Here is an 18,699-nt window from a genome sequence, read left to right on the forward strand (position 1 = left end):
CCTCCGATGCCCTGTCTGCAGGCTTCAGCTCATCCTGCAGAGGAAGACGTTCATGTTTGGAGAGCAGTGGCAAGAGAGGCCACAGGACAAGCGGGGCTGAGAGGACAACACTCGATGCCCAGCCCTGTCAAAAGCAACACGGAGGTTTCTGGTGTCCCAAGGCCCAGCCGGTGCCAACCCGCAGTCCCCCCTCTCACCTCTGAAGCTCTCCAGAGGGACTGGCAGCTCCTTGACTGCTGGGCTGGAAAGGCTGCCCGTGTCCTCCTCAAAGAGATCCCTGCAGTTCTCCACCAGAAACTCCACCAGCACGTTCACCTGCACACATCAAACCGTGGGTCTCAATCCTGACAAGGGACCAAGCAGCCTTTCCCACCCCTGCCCCCTGCTCCTGCCCAGAGGCTGTGGCTGTGGGGCTGCTCCTCCAGGCAGCCACCCCGACAGCATTTGCTGGTGGGAGGAGGCCTGCAGAGCCCTCTGCGCAGCCAAGCGCTGGTGGGCCGGGAAGGCTGCCCCGGCAGGTGGGGACGTGTACCTTGTGGGTCACCTCCAGCATGGCCTCCAGTGGGAGCAGGTCTGCGTGGGCTGGGCTCAGCAGGTTTGGCCCAACGCAGACAGCCAGGTTGCTGCAGCCCATCCTGCTGGTGGCTGCGTGGTGGCCGATGTGCTGGAGGAGGGACAGCAGCCGCTTCAGGAGGAGGAGGTTGGCTGCAGGCAACTTCTCGGCCACCCTGGGGGAACAGGAACACGGCGCTAATAAAGCAGATGTTGCCCACAGCGTTCCCCAGACTCGCCCGAGGCTGGTGGGAGCCAGCGCAGCTTTCCAGGTGCTCTGGGCCAGCGGTCAGGGCTCCTGCTCAACAGGCAGGCTGCTGCCCACACTTACGCTCTCAGCTCCCTGATCTTCTCCTCCCTGCTGGCCTTCTGCATCGCCGCCATCCAGTCCTCATAGAGGTCAGTCACAAGGAGCTTGCAGGGGATGCTCCGGAGGAAGTCCTGCAAGGCCCAGGGCTCCAAGTGAGCATTTGAGCACTCGGGGCCAGCCAGGAGCTCCTCCAGCCACAGGGCAGAAGCGCTCACCTTCAGGATGGCAGCCAGCAGCAGCGCGGGCTGGCTTCCCAGGTCGACGTCTGCGCCGCAGTCCAAGGCCTCCCGCAGCTCCCGAAGCTCTGTCCCACCGGCGGCTCTCCGGAATATCCCCTCCGTCGACGGTCCTTCCTGCTTCAGCACAGCCAGCAGCTCCTGCAGGAGAGGCAGGAGGACAGTTGCGTCGCTGAGGAGCCACCTTCCAGCGGCGGTGGCCAGAGAACTGCCCCAGAGCTGGCTCCGTGCTGGGGGTGAAGAGCCCAGTGCCCCATCCCCGGAGCTCCTGGGGACACCCGCTGCCCCTCCGGAGCCTGCGGAGGGAGGGCTGGGGACCCCCTGGACAGGCTGGCTGACCTGGATGGGCCGGGGCAGTGTGCCATCCTCGCAGAGGGCTGCCAGGGGCTGCCCAAAGAGCGCCCTGCTGCAGCCGGAGCCCGCCTGCCCTGGCGCCGGGACAGAGGCCGGGCTCCACCGCAGAGCAAAGGGCCAGGGCAGCCCCCTCCACCTCCTGCTGCTGCTGCTGCTGCTGCTTCTGCTGCTGATCCCTCCTGCTGCAAAGGAAAAGAGAGCAAGAGCCCATCAGTGGATGCCGCCAGGCCAGCGCTCCCGGAGCCTGCCCTGCCCTGCCTGCAGCATGGTGCTGAGCGGTGAGGCAGGACAGGCAGGGAGCCGGCAGCTGGAACCACGGCTCCAGCTCAACAGCTCCGGCTCGGGGGTTCCTGAGAGCCTGGGACAGCCTGGCCCAGTCCTGGCCCTGTCCTCCTCCAGGCTGTGGGCAGCACCAGAGGCTGCGTGTCCCTGCAGAGCCACGTCCATCGGCCGCTGCCCAGTGCTGTCCTTCCTTCTCTGGCTGACGTCCTCCCTTGGGCTGCCCAACCTGGATGGGGACACTCAAGGGACAAGTGAGCACAGCCCAGCTGCATGCAGGAGGGTCCTTTCTTTCCCAAACTCACCTGGTGAGCGGCAAAGTCCCCCTTCACTGCTCGACGGGACCATTGGAGGCCCTTGCTTGAGATCAGCCTGCAAGAACCCGGCACCAGCAGCCTGAGCACCGCGGAGTGGGGACCCTCTGCCCTCCTGGGCTCTCTGACCCGTGTGGCAGGTTTCCTCCCAGTGCCACCAGCAAGGATATGCCAGCATTCCTGGTGGCTCCTCAACCCTCCCCACTCCCTGAATTGCACCAGGGGACCCTCCCTCCCTCCCTCGCAAGCTCACCCCACTGCATGCCCATCCCTGCACCCCAGCACAGCCAGAGGGGAAAGGCAGCTGTTCTCACCTCTGACTGGTGCTCCACCAGCCTCTCCAGGCTCCTGGTGCTGAACGGCCTCCACTGGCAAGAGAGAAGCAGCGGCAGAAGGTGAGCAGTGATGCCTGTGCTGCTCAGCTGGAGGAGCAGTGCTGGGGACAGCGCCCAGGCCAGACAGACACTCACGGCATGGCGGCGGCTCAGCTGCTCCAGGAGCTTGAGTGACGGGACAAGGGTCACTCGGGGCTTCTTGGCTCCGTCAGGTATCCTGTGCACCGGGAAGGGACAGAGCTGGGTGAGCCCCAAGCCGCCTCTTCTCTCTCATCAGGCAGCTCTCCCCGAGAGGTGCCCACAGCTGCGGGGGCACCTCTCCCCAGCTGGGGAGCTGTGTTCCCCCATCTGGCTGTGGCTGCAGCACCCCCCAGCTTACCCCAGCAATGTATGCACCCACAGCTCCTTCAGCGCCTGGGAGCTGCAGCAAGAGGAGAAACAGCGTCAGGCCCCGCTGCCCCCCAGCCCGTGGGCAGAGGCGGATGCCTGCACAGCTCTGCCCCCTAGGGAAGGAGACAGGGGCAGGACGAAGCGCCATGGGGCGGGACAGAGCTGCTGCCCAAGCCCTGGCTCCCTCTGTCCTGCCACAGCACCTGCTTTGGCCCTTCCCTTCTGGGGATCAAAAGGTGACCAGGGGATGCAGGACGCAGAAATGCCCCCCATCCCTCCCTGCCGGCGTGCTGCCCGCTCCCTGCCCAGGCTCTGCACGGAGGGCAGAGGCCCTTCACAGGAACCTCTCCTGCCCGGCCATGGGACGTGGCACCACGACTCACCCGAAAGTGGCAGTGCAGGAGCCCCTGGGCCAGAGGAAGATGAGGGAGCTCCTCTCCTCGCGGCTGCCGACACCCTCCACCTCTTCCTCCCACGCCGCCTCCTTCCCGTCACTCAGCACCCACAGCTGGTCCAGGGCCAGGCGGAGCTGTGGGCGCAGGGTGGTGCCACCTCTGCAGAGAGCAGAGGCAGGCAGTGAGCTGGAGGTGGCCTCCTTGGGGTGCCCCCCCGGGCAGAGCCCTGCTCCCCTCCTGCCCTTGGGATGGGCATTGGTGCATCCAGCACACAGGTCCTGGGGCCGGGGGCCAGGGTGTCCCAGCCCTTGAGCCGGGGCCAGGGATGGGGCAAGGGCAGCTCGGTCGGAGGGTCTTACCGCAGCTTGGTGACCACCAGTTCCTCCTGGAGGAGGAGAAGGCGCCTCTCGCTCCTCTTGCAGCCCCGGGTCAGCTGCACGTCTGCGCTCAGCACCGGCTCTGCATCGGCGAGAGCGGCCCTGCGGAGCAGAGCACGGCAGGCATCAGAAAGGCCGCTGCTGCGGGGCCTGGCCGTGCCCCCCTGTCCCCAAGCCACGGGGGGAGCCCACCTGGAGCCACAGCAGCCGTTGGCCTGGCCCATCCTGCCCGGGACAGGAGGACCCTCGCTGTGCACCAAGGATGCGGCCCAGCCGGTGACAGCGAGGATGGGAAGCGGGTTGCCGGAGCCTGGTCAGCGCTGCTCGGCCAGACCCTGCCTCCTCCCAGTGCCGCTCTGTGCCAGCACAGCTCCGTGCTGCCGGCGCTGGGGGCTGTTGGCTCCAACTGATTGACAGCCCAACCCCAACGGACAGTGGGAGGGGCCACAGGCTGGGCGTTCTCTCCAGCATGGCCCCGCCTCTCTAGCATGGCCCCGCCTCTCTTGCCCTGGGGAGCCCAGCGCAGGACGGAGCAGAGGGAAGGACCCCTCCTCCCTCCACCTGCTGGCAATGCCTCTTGCCTTGGGCTTCCCCGCTGGCTCCCGGGCTCCAGCTGCACTTGGTGCCGCTGCTCACCACCCTCTGGCCTTGGCTGGTCAGCCACTTTCTACCCACCTCCCCCTCTCCTCAGCCAGCCCACGCTGCTTCAGCGTCTCCACGGGGCTATTCTGGCAGACGCTGCGGAAAGCCTTCCTCACGTCTGGGTGGACAGTGGCCACCGCACTCCTCTCGTCTCCCCAGCCAGTCATTTCACCACAGAAGGTTATTAGGTGGGGCCAGCAGGGTTTCTCCTGCTGACTCCATGCTGACGCCTAGTTCCAATGACCTTCGTTCCTTCATGTTTCCAGGATGTGCTGCGGCATTCCCAGCACCTCCATGAACACAGAAGCCCCTTTTCTCATCCAATATAATAATACAATAATATTATAATAATTATAATAATAATATAATGGTGCCTGGGACACACACACACACACACAGAGTGACAGAGAGGGGTGTCTTGGGAGGAACCAGGCACCTGGGGAGTCCCCAGCCCCACTCTGAGGGAACCCAGGTGTCCGGGGGGTACCCTGGTGTGTGTGGGGGTCACTGGAGTGGAGGTTGGCCACGGGGGTGTTTGGGGAAGTTCTGGGGTGATTTGGGGTACATGGGCTGATTTGGGATGATATGGGGGGCTTGGGGGCATATGGGGAGGTTTTGGGGGTGATTTAGAGTATATGGGGGTTTTTGGGGTGGTTTGGGGGGATATGGTGTTTTGAGGGGATATGAGGGTTTGGGGAGTGATTTGGGGGGTATGGTGGTTTGAGGGGATGGGGGGGTGATTTGGGGTATATATGGGGGTTTGGGGGGATATGGGCAGGTTTTGAGGAGATTTGGGGGTATTTGGGGAGATATGGGGGATTTAGAGGGGATTTGGGGGGGTTGGGGGGTATGGGAAGGTTTTGGGGGTGATTTAGGGGATATGGGGAATTTTGGGGTGATTTGTTGAGATACGGGTGGTTTGGGGGTCATATGGGGGATATGGGGGAATATGGGGGTGTTTTAGGTTTATTTGGGTGGTTATGGGGGTTTTGGGGGATGTGGGGTTGATTTGGGGGGATATGGGGTTTTGGGGGGGTGATTTGCTGAGATATGTGGGGGGTTGGGAAGATATGGGGGATATAAGGGGGACTTTAGAAGGATATGGGGGGTTAGGGGTGTAATGGGCAGGTTTTGAGATGATTTGTGGAGATATGGGGAGATATGGAGGGTTTCGGGGGGTTGGGTAGATATGGGGGATTTTGGGGGCATATGGGGATGTTTTGGGGGTGATTTAGGGGATATGGGGAATTTGGGGGTGATTTGTTGGGATATGGGTGGCTTTGGGGTCATATGGGGGCTATGGGGGGCTATGGGGGTGTTTTAGAGCTATTTGGGTGTTTGGGGAGTTTTGGGGGATATGGGGCAGTGGTTTGGGGGGATACAGTTTATTTGGGGGTGATTTGGTGGGATATATGGGTGTTTGGGGGTACATGGGGGATAGAAGTGGTATTTTGGAAGGATATGGTGGGGTTTGGGGTGATATGGGAAGGTTTTGAGGTGATTTGGGTGTATTTGGGGAGATATGGGGGATTTAGGGGGGATTTGGTGAGATATGGGGGGGTTTGGGGCATATGGGTAGGTTTGGGGGGTGATTTAGGGGATATGGGGGGGTTGTGGGTTGATTTGGGGATATAGAGGAGGTTTAGCAGGTATAGTAAGTTTGGGGGTGTTATGGGGGTGGTTGAGGGGATATGGGGGTGATTTGGGGTTTATGGGGGTTTTGGGGGATATGGGGGACTATGAGGGTGTATGGGGAATTTTGGGGGTGATTTGGGGATATATGGGGGGTTTGCGGTGATATGGGGGTATATGGTGGGGTTGAGGGTATCTGGGGGTGATTTGGGGGCATATGGGGAATTTTGGGGGTGATTTGGTGGTATATGGGGGGTTTGGATGGGACATGTGGGGGAAACTTGGGGGATATGGGGGTGTTTGGGGGATATGGGGGATATAAGGGTTATTTTGGAAGGATATGGGGGGTTTTGGGGTGCTATGGGAAAGTTTTGAGGTGATCTGGGTGGATTTGGTGAGATATGGGGGTTTGGGGGGTTATGGGGAGGTTTTGGGGTTGATTTAGGGGATATGGGGTGTTTTGGGGTGATTTGGGGGGATATGGGGTGGTTTGGGGGTGATTTGGTGGGATATGGGGTGGTTTGGGGGGATATCGGGTGGTGATTTGGAGGTGATATGGGGGTGTTTGGGGGTATAGGGGGGATAGAAGTGGTATTTTGGAAGGATGTGGGACGGTTTGGGGTGATATGGGAAGGTTTTGAGGTGATTTGGGTGTATTTGGGGAGATATGGGGCATTTAGGGGGGATTTGGTGAGATATGGGGGGGTTTGGGGGCATATGGGTAGGTTTGGGGGGTGATTTAGGGGATATGGGTGGGTTGTGGGTTGATTTGGGGATATAGAGGAGGTTTAGCAGGTATAGTAAGTTTGGGGGTGTTATGGGGGTGGTTGAGGGGATATGGGGGTGATTTGGGGTTTATGCGGGTTTGGGGGGATATGGGGGTGTATGGGGAATTTTAGGGGTGATTTGGGGATATATGGGGGGGGTTGTGGTGATATGGGGGTATATGGTGGGGTTGGGGGTACATGGGGGTGATTTGGGGGCATATGGGTAGTTTGGAAGGATATGTGGGGGAGACCTGGGGGATATGGGGGTGTTTGGGGGATATAAGGGTTATTTTGGAAGGATATGTGGGGTTTTGGGGTGCTATGGGAAACTTTTGAGGTGATCTGGGTGGATTTGGTGAGATATGGGGGTTTGGGGGGTTATGGGGAGGTTTTGGGGTTGATTTAGGGGACATGGGGTGTTTTGGGGTGATTTGGGGAGATATGGGGTGGTTTGGGGGTGATTTGGTGGGATATGGGGTGGTTTGGGGGGATATGGGGGATATAAGAGGTGTTTTGAAATGTTATGGGGGGGTTTATCCCCCACAAGATCCCTCCCAGTACCCCAGCAGCCCCCACTGGACCCTTCTTGCACCCCATTACTGTCCCCCAGGACCCCAATATGTCCCCCAGAAACCATCCCCAGGAGACCATTACACACTGCTCCCCCCCCCCCCCCGACACTAATAACCCCCTGAACTCCCCCATGACCCCAATAACACCCCCCAAGCACCAAGACCCTCCACCAATACCTCCCTTATGACACCCCCAGGACCCCAGTACCTCCCCCAGAAACCCCCTCCAGGATGTCCCCAATCCCCCCACCTCAGACACCAATATCTCCCTCAAGACCCCCCCCGAGGACCCCAATAACCCTCCCAAACCCCTCCAGGACACCCCCCACCCCCCGACTCCATTACACTCCCTCTAGGACCCAAATAACCCCCTCAGGACACCAATAACTCCCACAACTCCCACAGAACCCCAATAACACCCCCCCAAGAATCCCCCCAGCTCCCAAATCCCCCACTCACAGCACAGGCAGGAATGTGGGCAGGTGCTGGGGGGGGACAACGTGCTGGAGCCCCCCCAGGGGTCCCCTGGCCCCCACAGGGCCTACTTCCTGCTGACAGTCTGCGAGGGCCTATGGTCTGCAGTGAGGCGGCCTAGGCAGGAGGTCCTCCAGCTCTCTGTGGTCTGCACTGAGGGATGTTCCAGGAAGAGAGTTTGGTTCACCCAGCAAGTGGGAATTCCTCCTTTTAAAACACTCGCTTTGTTCTGGATGGCTGAATGAATTTTTCTCCTGCAAAGGTGGCACCAGCACCAGCAGCACCAGCACCAGCACCAGCAGCAGCACCAGTGGTGGTGGCTCCGGCCTAGCAGTGGGTGAGTGCAGGGGCTGGGGCCGATTTCCCTGGAGGGGGTGGTGGGATCCCCGGGGAAGGGGAAGCTTTGGTCTAAAACCCCAAACTTTTTCATGGTTCTGATTTTTTTTAAAAAAAGTTTTGTTGTCACAGTTCGGGCTGTTCAGACGTTCTGATGTGTGTCTGTGCTTGTGCTTTTACCTTGAACTTGTTGGGTCTTTGCTGTCTGTAAGGGTCTGTTGTGTCTGCGGGGTTTATCTGTCAGGTTACCCCAGGGAAAGTGAATTTTAGCTCTTTATTTTTACTTCAAGTGTGAAAGAAGTGACACATTTAATATTTTCTGCTGTCTGTGGTGATTTGGGTTGGGTGGGTTCAATCTGATGAAACACCTCAGAGTGGTGCTTCAGAGGGTGCCAGTCACCAGAGCCAAGAGGTGCTGATCAGAAACCGGCATTAAGCCCGAGGGCGAGAGCTGGCCCAGGCGGGCTCTTGCCTTCTGGCTGTGGGACAGTTTTTCCCAGCTCGGGGGTGCTGGGAGCGATGTGGGGGGGTGAGCATGGGGGTGTGCTGGAGCCCAGCCCCTTTGCAGAGCCCTGCTGCTCCTCTGGCTTTCTGGACAAACTTCAGTTTCTACACAGCACCTTTCCCAAAAGACAAATCCTGTTTGTTTCAAGTTGGAACCACCCTGCTCTGCTTTCAGAAAAGAATCTCTTGACATCTGCAGGCAGAGCAGAAGTCTCACACAATGAAGGTACAAGAAGTAATTGAAAAGTAATTAAAGGACAAGTTTCTGTGTGCTGGGATCCTGGGAGTGCTTCTGGTTGTGAAATCCAGCAGCAACACTTGCTCTGAGACTGCAAACATCCGGCAGAGCTGCTGCCGTGGGTGGCACTGCTTCAGCCTCCCCCGTCAGCCGCTCCTTCATCTCCAGCTCTCTGCTCTGCACCAGCTCTGCATAAAATAGTCGCTTTTCACTGCATGTGGCTGTGGATTGCTGTAAATGTGCTGTAACCAGTAGTTTTTTCCAGAGCTGGGGAGCAGATTCTTACCCTGTCTATACTGCGTCTGCACTGTGAAAGCTTGTGCACAGTAATGCCTTGCTGTCTGACCCTTCTGTTTCAGAGTTCTGCCGTCAGTTGTTTAATACCCTGCTCTGGTTACTATTGTCATGGTCTTGTTTTCCTTCATCCTTCACTGACCTTGCTGAGTAGCAGGCATCTGAGGGTGGTGATGAAAATGTGATGGAGCAGGAGAGGCAGCAGGACCACTGGCAGTGAAAGAGTTGTCAGGTGTTCAGTCTCACAGGAGAAGCAGCTGAGAGGTTTCAGAATGGTGATTTGTTTGAAGATGGGTCACACGGGGTCACCAGGACATCATGAAGTTTAATTTTGTGTTATAAAGGGATTTTCCACTCTAAAGCTCAGGCAAGTAGCAGTTATTTCTTGGTATATTAAAAACAGTTAGAATTTCCTCTGCTACTTCTGTCATTACCAGGTGTTGAACTGGCAGCTGACAACGCCAGAGGTCTCGCTTCTGTCTCACCATCTTCCACATCACACCAGCTGTTCCTGTGTGGTTCAGCTGTGGGCATTGCTGAGGCGCCTGCACACATTCCTCTCTATCCCATTGTTTCCTACGAGAAAAATGGAATTGGGAACAGTCGCACTCTGGGGATTCCATCCTGGGCAGGCAATGGGATGTTCCTGAAACTGTAGTTTGACTGTGTGGGGAATTATTGCAGAACCAGAGTGTAGGGTTGGGGAGTTAAAATGTTTCAGCAGCAATGAAGAGAGAAGTATGGGAAGGTTTCAGCTGCCAGCCTGCACACACTGGGTGTGCATGTACTCGAATGCACGGCTGCATTGCCCCAGGCTGCAGAGGTTATTGTGTAGAAAAGCCCTTGGTTAGTGGAATAATTCTCTGTTGGAATAAATCTGCATCTGGGCAGCGGAATGGGATATTTACCTTGTGACACAGAGGTGCCTCTCGGGCAAAGCAAAATACTATGTGATTTTTTTGACGAATGTTCATTTTCCTTCTGATTTTATGCTGCCTGAACTGTTTTGTCCAATCCTGACTGTTCTCCCCAACTGTCCATCACCCACTCTCATGTTTTGATGGCTCGTGTCACAGACAGCCTGGTGAAAAGATCTTGGTTATTTTTTCTTTCCTTTTTTTCCCCTTTGAGAAGTCTCATGAACTTTTTGCAGCTGTCCTGACTCTCCTTCCCTGTCCTCACTGAGCAGCAGTGTGGCAGTTAGAGCTGGCCACCCCTGGGAGGAGGTGTGCTCTGCTGGCTGTTAAAGAGACGGCAGTGCTGTGCGCTGTGCTCATCTCCAAAGCTTCTCTGCTCTCCCTGGGCAATGGATTTTAGTGTTCTGCCGCTCCAAGTACAGTAACATCTGTACAGATACAGAACCTCTAGTTCATGGATTGGGTTCATGAACACCTGATTCTATTAATCTCCTTTGGAAGCTCCATTGTCCCACATTTTCTCTCTCCCCTCTTCTCTGTCAAACTGTTTCACAGCTGGCCTTCTTCCCCAGGCTTTGCCTCATCCCCTGGTCAGACTCGAGCTGTTCAGTTCCTGCAGGCCCAGCGGCTGTTGGGGGATCTGAGCTGCTCAGAGACAGCAGGGCCTGATCTCTAAAGGAAGCAGATTTTGTGGTCTGACTCTGATCTTGCTGAAGCTGCTTTTGTCACCCTTTCAGAAAACCAACCGAGGGCTGAATCAGAGCTGGTGGTTTGCTGAAGGTACCAAAGAATGGGGGGTTTAGAAGCCAGTGCCTAATCCCGTGGACAACCTTAATGCTGTTGCTTTGATAACCTGTAGGAGGTATTTTATTGTGGGTTTTGTGTAAGGTGCTATAAAGCAATCCCATGCAGCTGGAAGCCAGAGGCAAGACTATTTATTTCAGAGCTTTGAAGATCTGTACTCCTGTGACAGCTGTCTCGCTGCTGCAGTGGTTGGGTTTTATTTTGCTTTGGAAAAACTGAACAAAAATTTTCGTTCCATTTCCTTTTCCCTGAGGTGGGAGAATTCCTGGAAGTCTCCAAATCGAGTTAAGGGGTGTCTTCATCTTTTTTCCCTGGACTGGGCTGAGTGCAGCTCCCAGAAGGGCGGGGTTTGGAAGGCTGGGAGCGCTGACCCGACCAGTCCGAGAGGACTCCTGACAGCAGGGCTGGGCTGCAGCTGTGGCTGCAGGTACTGCGGGGAGATGCTGGGTGTCTGGGTGGGCTGACCTGGCTGGTTTGGTTGTTTTGAGGGCGCTGTACTCTCTGCACCAGCTGCTAATAAGGTGTTTTCTGTCGGCAGGTCTGGTGGCCCATCAGTCTGTGTTCTCAGAGATGAGCCCACAGGAGTCCCTCGCTGGGTCTTGGCTGCAGAGAGCTTTGTGGTATCTTGACAGTGTTTGGTATTTCCCAGACAATGCTTAAACCTGCCAGTTGACGCTATTTAACACTCTCCTCTGTAAGAGCCTTCCAGCGGTGATGCCTATCAACTCTGGCTTTCCCTTCAAAGAATTGTTATCAAAAGCTGCTGTTATCTTTGTCACTCGCCAGATGCCACCAATGAATCTCTACTTTTGTTGCTTTGGGCTTTTACATGTTGCCTTTAATTAGGATGTGTGCTCTTCTGTCCAGGGGCTGGTGGGCAGCTCTCTGGTGACCAAATCCAGGAGAAAACAAGAGGGTTTACTGTATTACCTCTTGTACTTGAAGGAACAATCCTTTAGCCCGGGTGTCTTTGGACATGTCTTTTGGGAGGGGGCTACCAGGCCTCCAAATCCAGCAGTTTGTCAGTTTATTCTTTGTCCTGTTTGTGTTTTGCTTCTGGCCCTTGATCTGCAGCAGCAGATTGGGGCTGCGTGATGCACAGAGGTTCAGGGCAGGGTTACCTGTTCCTCCAGGACAGGATCTGCTGAGTCAGCTCAGTATTTTAAGCAAGATGGAGCCGAATGAATCCTCCTCGTAGCAAGAGCTGGTAGCCAGGATGGATGAGCAGTTCATTCGCAGTTGCTTAAACACTGAAGGAAATTCTATTTGTATATTAAAAATTGCTTTCTTAACCAATGTTTAGCATCTTGGGGTCTCAAGGGTTAAAATACCTCTGGCAACTTGGATCAGTGTATGGGGATTTAAAAGTGCTCTGGATTAAGCAGGCAACTGAGTTAAACTGCATTTAGCTGATTCCCTGGCTGTGAATAATCCAGCCAACCCTGTGCTGAAGACATCTGGGGCTCGTCTGCTGTTCGCAGTGGAGGTTTTGGACCCTTTCTCAAAGATGTCACCGCTCTGTAAGTTACGGCTGTACTGACCAGAAGTTAGGAGTCACTTTGGGAGTGGCCCCTTGTGATGGAGACTGGAGACCTCTGCTCTTCTGTCCTGGACGTCAGGCAGTGGCTTTCGCAGTGGTCCCATCTCTCAGCTCAGCTCTGCTTTCTGTCATTAGGATACAGCTTTGATTTGCCAGGGGTGAGTGAATTGGCACATCCCCTACTGCAGATCTGCACGAGACATACCCCTCTAGCAAGGTACAGGACAACCTTACAAATACAGAAAGCTGAACCTCCCACTAATTACTCAATGGGAATGCAGCAGGCAGAGCTTTTGGTCTAGATTGCATCCGTGCTGCTGTTAGCTTCAGGAAGCCAGTGCTTCCAGCACTGCATCTTCCTCCGCGTTCTCCCCCATGCCCTGGGCAGATCTCTGTTTCAGGGTTGGCCCTGCTGTTCCATGAGCTGTGCCCTCTAGGTGTGGTTATCAAGTGTTAGCACAGACCTTGGATTCTGCGCTGTGTTATTGCAGTGGTTGTGTCAGTCAGATGTGGACAAGTTCTGAGTGCAGGTGTGTGGTGACTAGTCCCCGTTATTTGGCCTTGACTGCAGGAAGAACTGAACCCCTTCAGCCTTCTCAATCTGGGTGGAGATGAGTGATGGAAAGCAGTTGCATACTTTCAAGGGATCAGTGAAAGGAGGATCCTTTGCTCTGCTCCCTCAACTAAAATGCTCTGCTGGCAAGCAGCAGCTCTGGGTTTGCCTTGATTATTGCAGTGACTGCTTGTTGTGTTTAGTCTGCTGCACTGTTATAAGCAGTCTCCCTGCGAGCAAGAAACTTGTGAGTGGCTGAGCTGAGATTTCCAGGTTCCTGATGAGAGGAAAGGCTGTCCCAGCCAAATTGGAGTTGGGTTCCTGATTGCATCCCGATAGAAAAGATTATTCATCCAGTGGGAAAAAAGCCCCAAACCAGAACTGCTGTTTTATTGTTTGACATAGCTTAGCTGAGCAGATCTTGGCGCTCAGTACGAGTTACAGCTCTGCTTTTCTGAGCCCATGAGCTGGGCTCACTTACAGCTGGCCTGACTCTCAGGAATGCTACCTGCCTTCTGACTTTTCCTGCCTCGTGGGCCTTGGGGGCTTCAGGAACCCTTTTCCTTCTTTCCATCAGCCCATTTACCACATGCTCTACTATCAGGTTGTTTGGGACTCTGGCCTCTCCTCAGTATTTTCTGGCTGAAAGAGTTTGGTTTGTACAAGCAACTGTCTAGATGTCCATCTCTGACTTGCTCTGTCTGTACTCAGCTGACAGACCAGGAAGTGGAACGGGCATTGCTGCTTCCCAGTTAACCCCCTCCTACCACTGCAGGGAGCTCCGGGTGGCTTTGGGGGACCAGACCTTACCATTCCTATAACGTAGGTGACCCTGACTGAGACTGGGATGTGCCCTTTCTGTGTTACTGCTCCAACCATCACCTTTAGTTTTTCCAGGAAAGAGAAACACAAAGAGATGTAGCCCAACATACCAAAAAATCAAATTCTTCCTCCTGACTTTGTGGCGAGAGCCAGTTCAGCCAGAATCACTGACATGCTGCCCTCTTCTCTTCTGGCTGGCACAAGTCTGGCAGCCTGTGTCTCCAAGGGCTTCTTACTGAAAAGGCCCCAGGGCAGACGTTAGCACTTTAAAGTACTTGGAGCAGACACAAATCTGCACCAATTTGTTGCAATCACCCATATTTAAAGGCAAGTGGTACCTTTTATTTCCATGGGATTATTGGTCCATGGCACATCTGGCACTCCTGTGCACAAGGTCGATGACCTCCCTGCCTTTCTGCTGAATGCTGGGTTTGGCTTTTATCTTTGGTAGGAAGCAACTGGCATTTTGGTCTCAGCAGATGGCTGCTTAAAAATAAAAAAACACCCAAACTAGGAGACTTTCTCTTCTTTTCCAGGAGCCAAGGACTTTGAAGGCACGTGCTGAGGTTCACTTCCAGAACAAGGGTCACAACACACAGTATCTCTTGGAGCCTGTGCTGTAGCTGAGGACAAACGTCTGGTAACTTTAAAGGCAGGTAAAAGTTTATTGTGATCCAGAGAGGTGGGGAATCTCCATCCTGGGAGACATTTAGCGCTGCTGGACGCATCCTGCACAATCTGTTTTAACTTTGAAATTGTCCGTTTTGCGCAGAGGGGTTGGACCAGAGACATCCAAAGTCTCTTCCTCCTAAATTTTTCCGTGTTTCTCTACCTGATCGTGCTGATGACCCATGCAGTCTGCTTTATGAGTGAAAGGAAGAGAAAAATCATTGTAAAACATGGAGAATTGTATCAATATTGCTGTCTGCTGCAAGCTCTGCCAGGGAGCAGATGCTAGCTGCCTTTTCTCTTCTAGATGAATTTGTTTGACTGGAAAGGCAACTGCTGTTGCTGTGAAGTGTCCAGATGAACCTGTACATAGACCTGGGGCAAGTGGGAATGACAAGGGGGGAATTTGGGAAGGCAGGGAGCCCATGCTGGCAGCAGCCCCTGCCCTGCTCGGAGACCAAGCAGGACTCTGGGAGTGATGTGCTGGGGAGGAGCTCCTTGTATTGCTTCTTTCCTCAAGAGCAGCTGTTTCAGGCTTACCTGGATTATGACCATAATGAGAGAGGGTTTCTTGTTGGGCGTACATCCCCAGGAGGGGTTGCACTTGATGTCTGACCTTTGTTTTCATTTCATACCAGGTGTTTCTAGGCCTTGAAATTTTTCTGTGGGCTCAAGGGGACAGTTAAGTCAAAGAGGACGAGAGTAGGGAGACAGGATGTGTGCAAGGGTTGTGCTTTTGTGTTGTAGCTTTTGTGGGAGACAGACAAGCTTTGTGGGCCAAGAACAGCAGGACTAATGATGGGCATTTCTGGAGGGTTGTGTGCCTTCAGAGCTCTCGGCAAATGTCAGCCAGTTTGTCTGCTGCCCTGCAAATGCTGCTTGCTTGGAAGGAGAAATCCGACTGTCCCAAGTGAATCCTTCTCCTCAGCTGCTTTTCAGCTCACTTTGCCAGAGAGACTGAAAAAAGGGCTTCCCTTATGTGCAGGGACTGTGGATTGCACAGAGATACAGCCCAGCAAGCTTGAAAGCATGGAGGGGCCAGTCCAACCTCCCCAGGGCCCTCTCCCAAGTTCAGGGCAGGGAGGGACCAGTGTGTCCAACGAGGCAGAAAAGCTCTCTGAGCTGTGGAGAGGAAGGAAGCTAAGCCCAGGGATCGAAGCTGCCATTATAGACTCAGATGTCCTGTCTGAAGGGAGGTTGGCTACCTCATCTGCTGCCTCTGCCTGGGGAGGGAGGGCTTGCAAAGTGGTGGAGGAGGGAGCTGTGTTCTGCCAGCAGCTGGAGCCTCCCAGAGTCAGCCTGCAAAGCTGTCACTGCTCTTGCTCGTGGAGAAGAAGTGTTACTGACAAGCTGGCTTCCTGACCAGTCTCCTTGCTGGGCTGGTTACCCAGATCTGCTCCATAAGGAGGTTCATCAGTTCCCCTGCAGCCCAGCTATTCCTTGGGACGGTTTGATGTAGCTGGCTTGGTTAATACCAGATGTATTTTTAATGAGATATCATTTGTAAAAGGAGTTCCCAGTGCTGGTGAGACCAGACAGGGAAAAACAAAGTTTCCAAACAGGTTTGGAAACCTCTGTCTTCTAGTCATAGGAAAATTAAACAGAAGCCATCTTTCTGCGTTCAGCCCAGCGACGTACTGTGAACCTGTCTGGGAGAAATCAGCATCCAGTTCCTGATTAAAAAGGTGGGAGCAACAGCCAGGGAGGGTTAAAAGAAGGTATGTGCCTTGAGGCTGTGCTAAAGGGAAACCCTAGATATTTGTTTCTCAGTCAGAAGTTCAGCTGATGGATGCCTCTAGAAGGTCCTGGTGCCTGGGCATAATTTTACTTGCCCTGCTCTGTTTTTCTTTAGAGATGGAGGATGCTGAAGGCTGAAGGCACCAGCTGGGTGCTTGGTGCCCTTCCATTTCCCTCTTCAAGGGTTTTAGGTGGGTGGCCAAGGCCGGAGGCAGGCAGCTGTAACCTGGCTGCAGATGTGCCGGGCATCGAAGCCCACAGCAAATGGGGAGTGTGACACCTCGTGTCTTCTGTGGGACAGGACCCTGCTTGTAGGCAGTTACTGGAGAAAATCTGATGCATAATAGACTTACACCTTAATTCTGCTGTGCAATATCATCTGCATCACAGTTCTATCCACCAAGCTGAGATGCTTTTTTCTCTGCCTTTCAGGACTGCTGTAGGCACATACTTTAAGGAATGCTGATCTAGCCAACATGCTGTAAGGATATGGAGAAGGTAAAGTTTGTCAGTAAAACTTTTTGTTCCCATCGAGTTAGTCTGGTAAAAGATACCATTTTCTACTAAGAAAGTTTATTCTGTATGTTGTGAAAAACACTAGGCTGCTCAGAGAGGCTGATGACAGAGAGGATAGCTAAGCCTCTCTGCAGCATTCACAGCACCGTGTTGAATGTGAGCTGTTTGCTTGTCCTTGTGACTTTGCCTTTTCCCAAATCTGTATTGCTGGACTGGCCTGGCAGGTAGGAAAGTTGAGTCCCTGTGAGATCAAACACCTTGCCTGGTCCCTGGCAGAGCTGTGATGAGATGAGTGCAAATTTGTGACCTTCAGTGTCACCCTTGGTCCATCTTAGGTGCTGCCTCTGTCGTGGGGGGGATTTTTTTTTCTATCTATAGGAAAGAGGAAAAAGTTTTGGGTTGGTTCAGGAAATGGGGAAGGTTTCTTCTCTGGCCTAGTTGCCCTGGAAGTTCCCGTGCGGTTTTGTAAGGGAAAGTGTCAGGGCTGTGTCTGTGGTGGAGCTCACGGGGGATGCTCTGGGCATAGCAATGAAGCAAACACCTTGGAGGGAAGGGTGGTGGATATATGTACCTTCTCTTATGCTCTTGCTTACAGGACATCACCTGGGTCTGCTGAGGCTTCCTGGAGTGCTTGAATACTTGAACTAGAGGCTGTGGGATAGGAGTGTGATTCCCGCAGGCCCTGTCGGGGATCCCAGCTCAGGTACCGGGACTTTGCTGCTGGGTTTGCTGGTGCCTGGAGGCAGAGATGTGCTGGAGAGGCTTGAGACATGGTGGCTGTTCCAGCCAGCACCCCGCTCCTCACTGTTTGCAGGGACAGGATGGTCCCGGACGTGGCACAGTCCTCACATGTTGTCTTTCCTGATTGCAGATGAATTTCTTCCTGACAAAGGATCTCTTATTTACCAAGATTTCATCTGCTCCTGCTGTTTACTGCCCACCTGAAATTCTCCTTGTCTCCTGCTGGCCTTGTTGTTGTCCTTCCAGGAGCAGCCAGTTGTGCCTCTGCCGCAGTGGGGCGAGGGATGGAGTCGGATGGGTTCAGTGGTTGGCAGCTGACAGCTGCTTTTGGTTTCCATCTGTTCCCCTCTTCCTTTTTAATGAGATCAGGTGCCAGGATGCACTAGGAAGACTTTTCAATGTGAGAGGAAGTCACAAGTGGGGTACTCAGATCCCTGTTTTCATCCTTGGCAGAGAGAGGCTGTTCAAACCAAACCTGCACCCTCTTGAGCTGCTCCTATAACAGACCTGGTAATGGGAAGCAAAAGCTCTGCCGTGAGGCTGACAGCTCCGGGTTGGGTGGGTCTGTCCTGCAACGCTGAGCCTTGAAACTTGGAGATGTTTGTGCTGGTGGTCACTGAAATGCAAACATGGCTGATTCTGGACCCACTGGGGTGCCTATCTTTTAATTTTTTATCCTCCTTTTTTTTTTTTTTTTTTTTTTAATGTGGCTACTGTCTTGTCTTGTAAAATCCCAGCTGTTTTCAATGATATCAGTGGCTTGGCAGATTCATTCTTTCAGGCCTTTGGTGCTCCCTGCACAGACCGATCAGCATTTCTGATGAACCAGTCTGATTTCACGAGTGGCTCCACTCCTGCTTTGTGTTTTGAAGGGTTTTCCCCTCTGCTTTTGAGGCCGTGTGCTTATTACAGAGCTGTTTTTTTCACGAGTGGGAAGGTTTCTCTCAAGGAGAATCTGCAGATGTTTGGGGCTGGTTTTGTTGCTGGCTCTTTGATTCATGGTAGTTCTTGGGATGTGTGAAGGGTGGGAAGAGGTTCAAAGGAAGAACCCGAGGAGCTCGTTTAACAGTTCAGCTTGGACGATCTCTATGTGGAAAATGAAAACTTGCCTTTCTGCTCCCACTGCCAGGATGTGATGTGCTGGGAGTCAGCATGGAGACCTCGATCACGTCAAAGCTGTGGAGTCTGACAGTACTTCCACAGCAGAGAGCAGAGGCTCTTTTGTGGGGTGCACTAGGTGCCCTGTTTAAAAATCATAAAACCCTGGCTCAGGTTCCAGCCCAGGACTGCCTCTGTGTGGCTGTTCTTTAACAAAACGCCCATTTTTTTTTGGCAAAAGACTTCTGGATACAAATGCAGTCAAATATTTGACAAATCCAGCAATTGCTTTGGGATTTTG

Source organism: Strix aluco, chromosome Z (assembly GCF_031877795.1).
Source record: "Strix aluco isolate bStrAlu1 chromosome Z, bStrAlu1.hap1, whole genome shotgun sequence".
In the NCBI taxonomy this organism is placed as follows: Eukaryota; Metazoa; Chordata; class Aves; order Strigiformes; family Strigidae; genus Strix; species Strix aluco.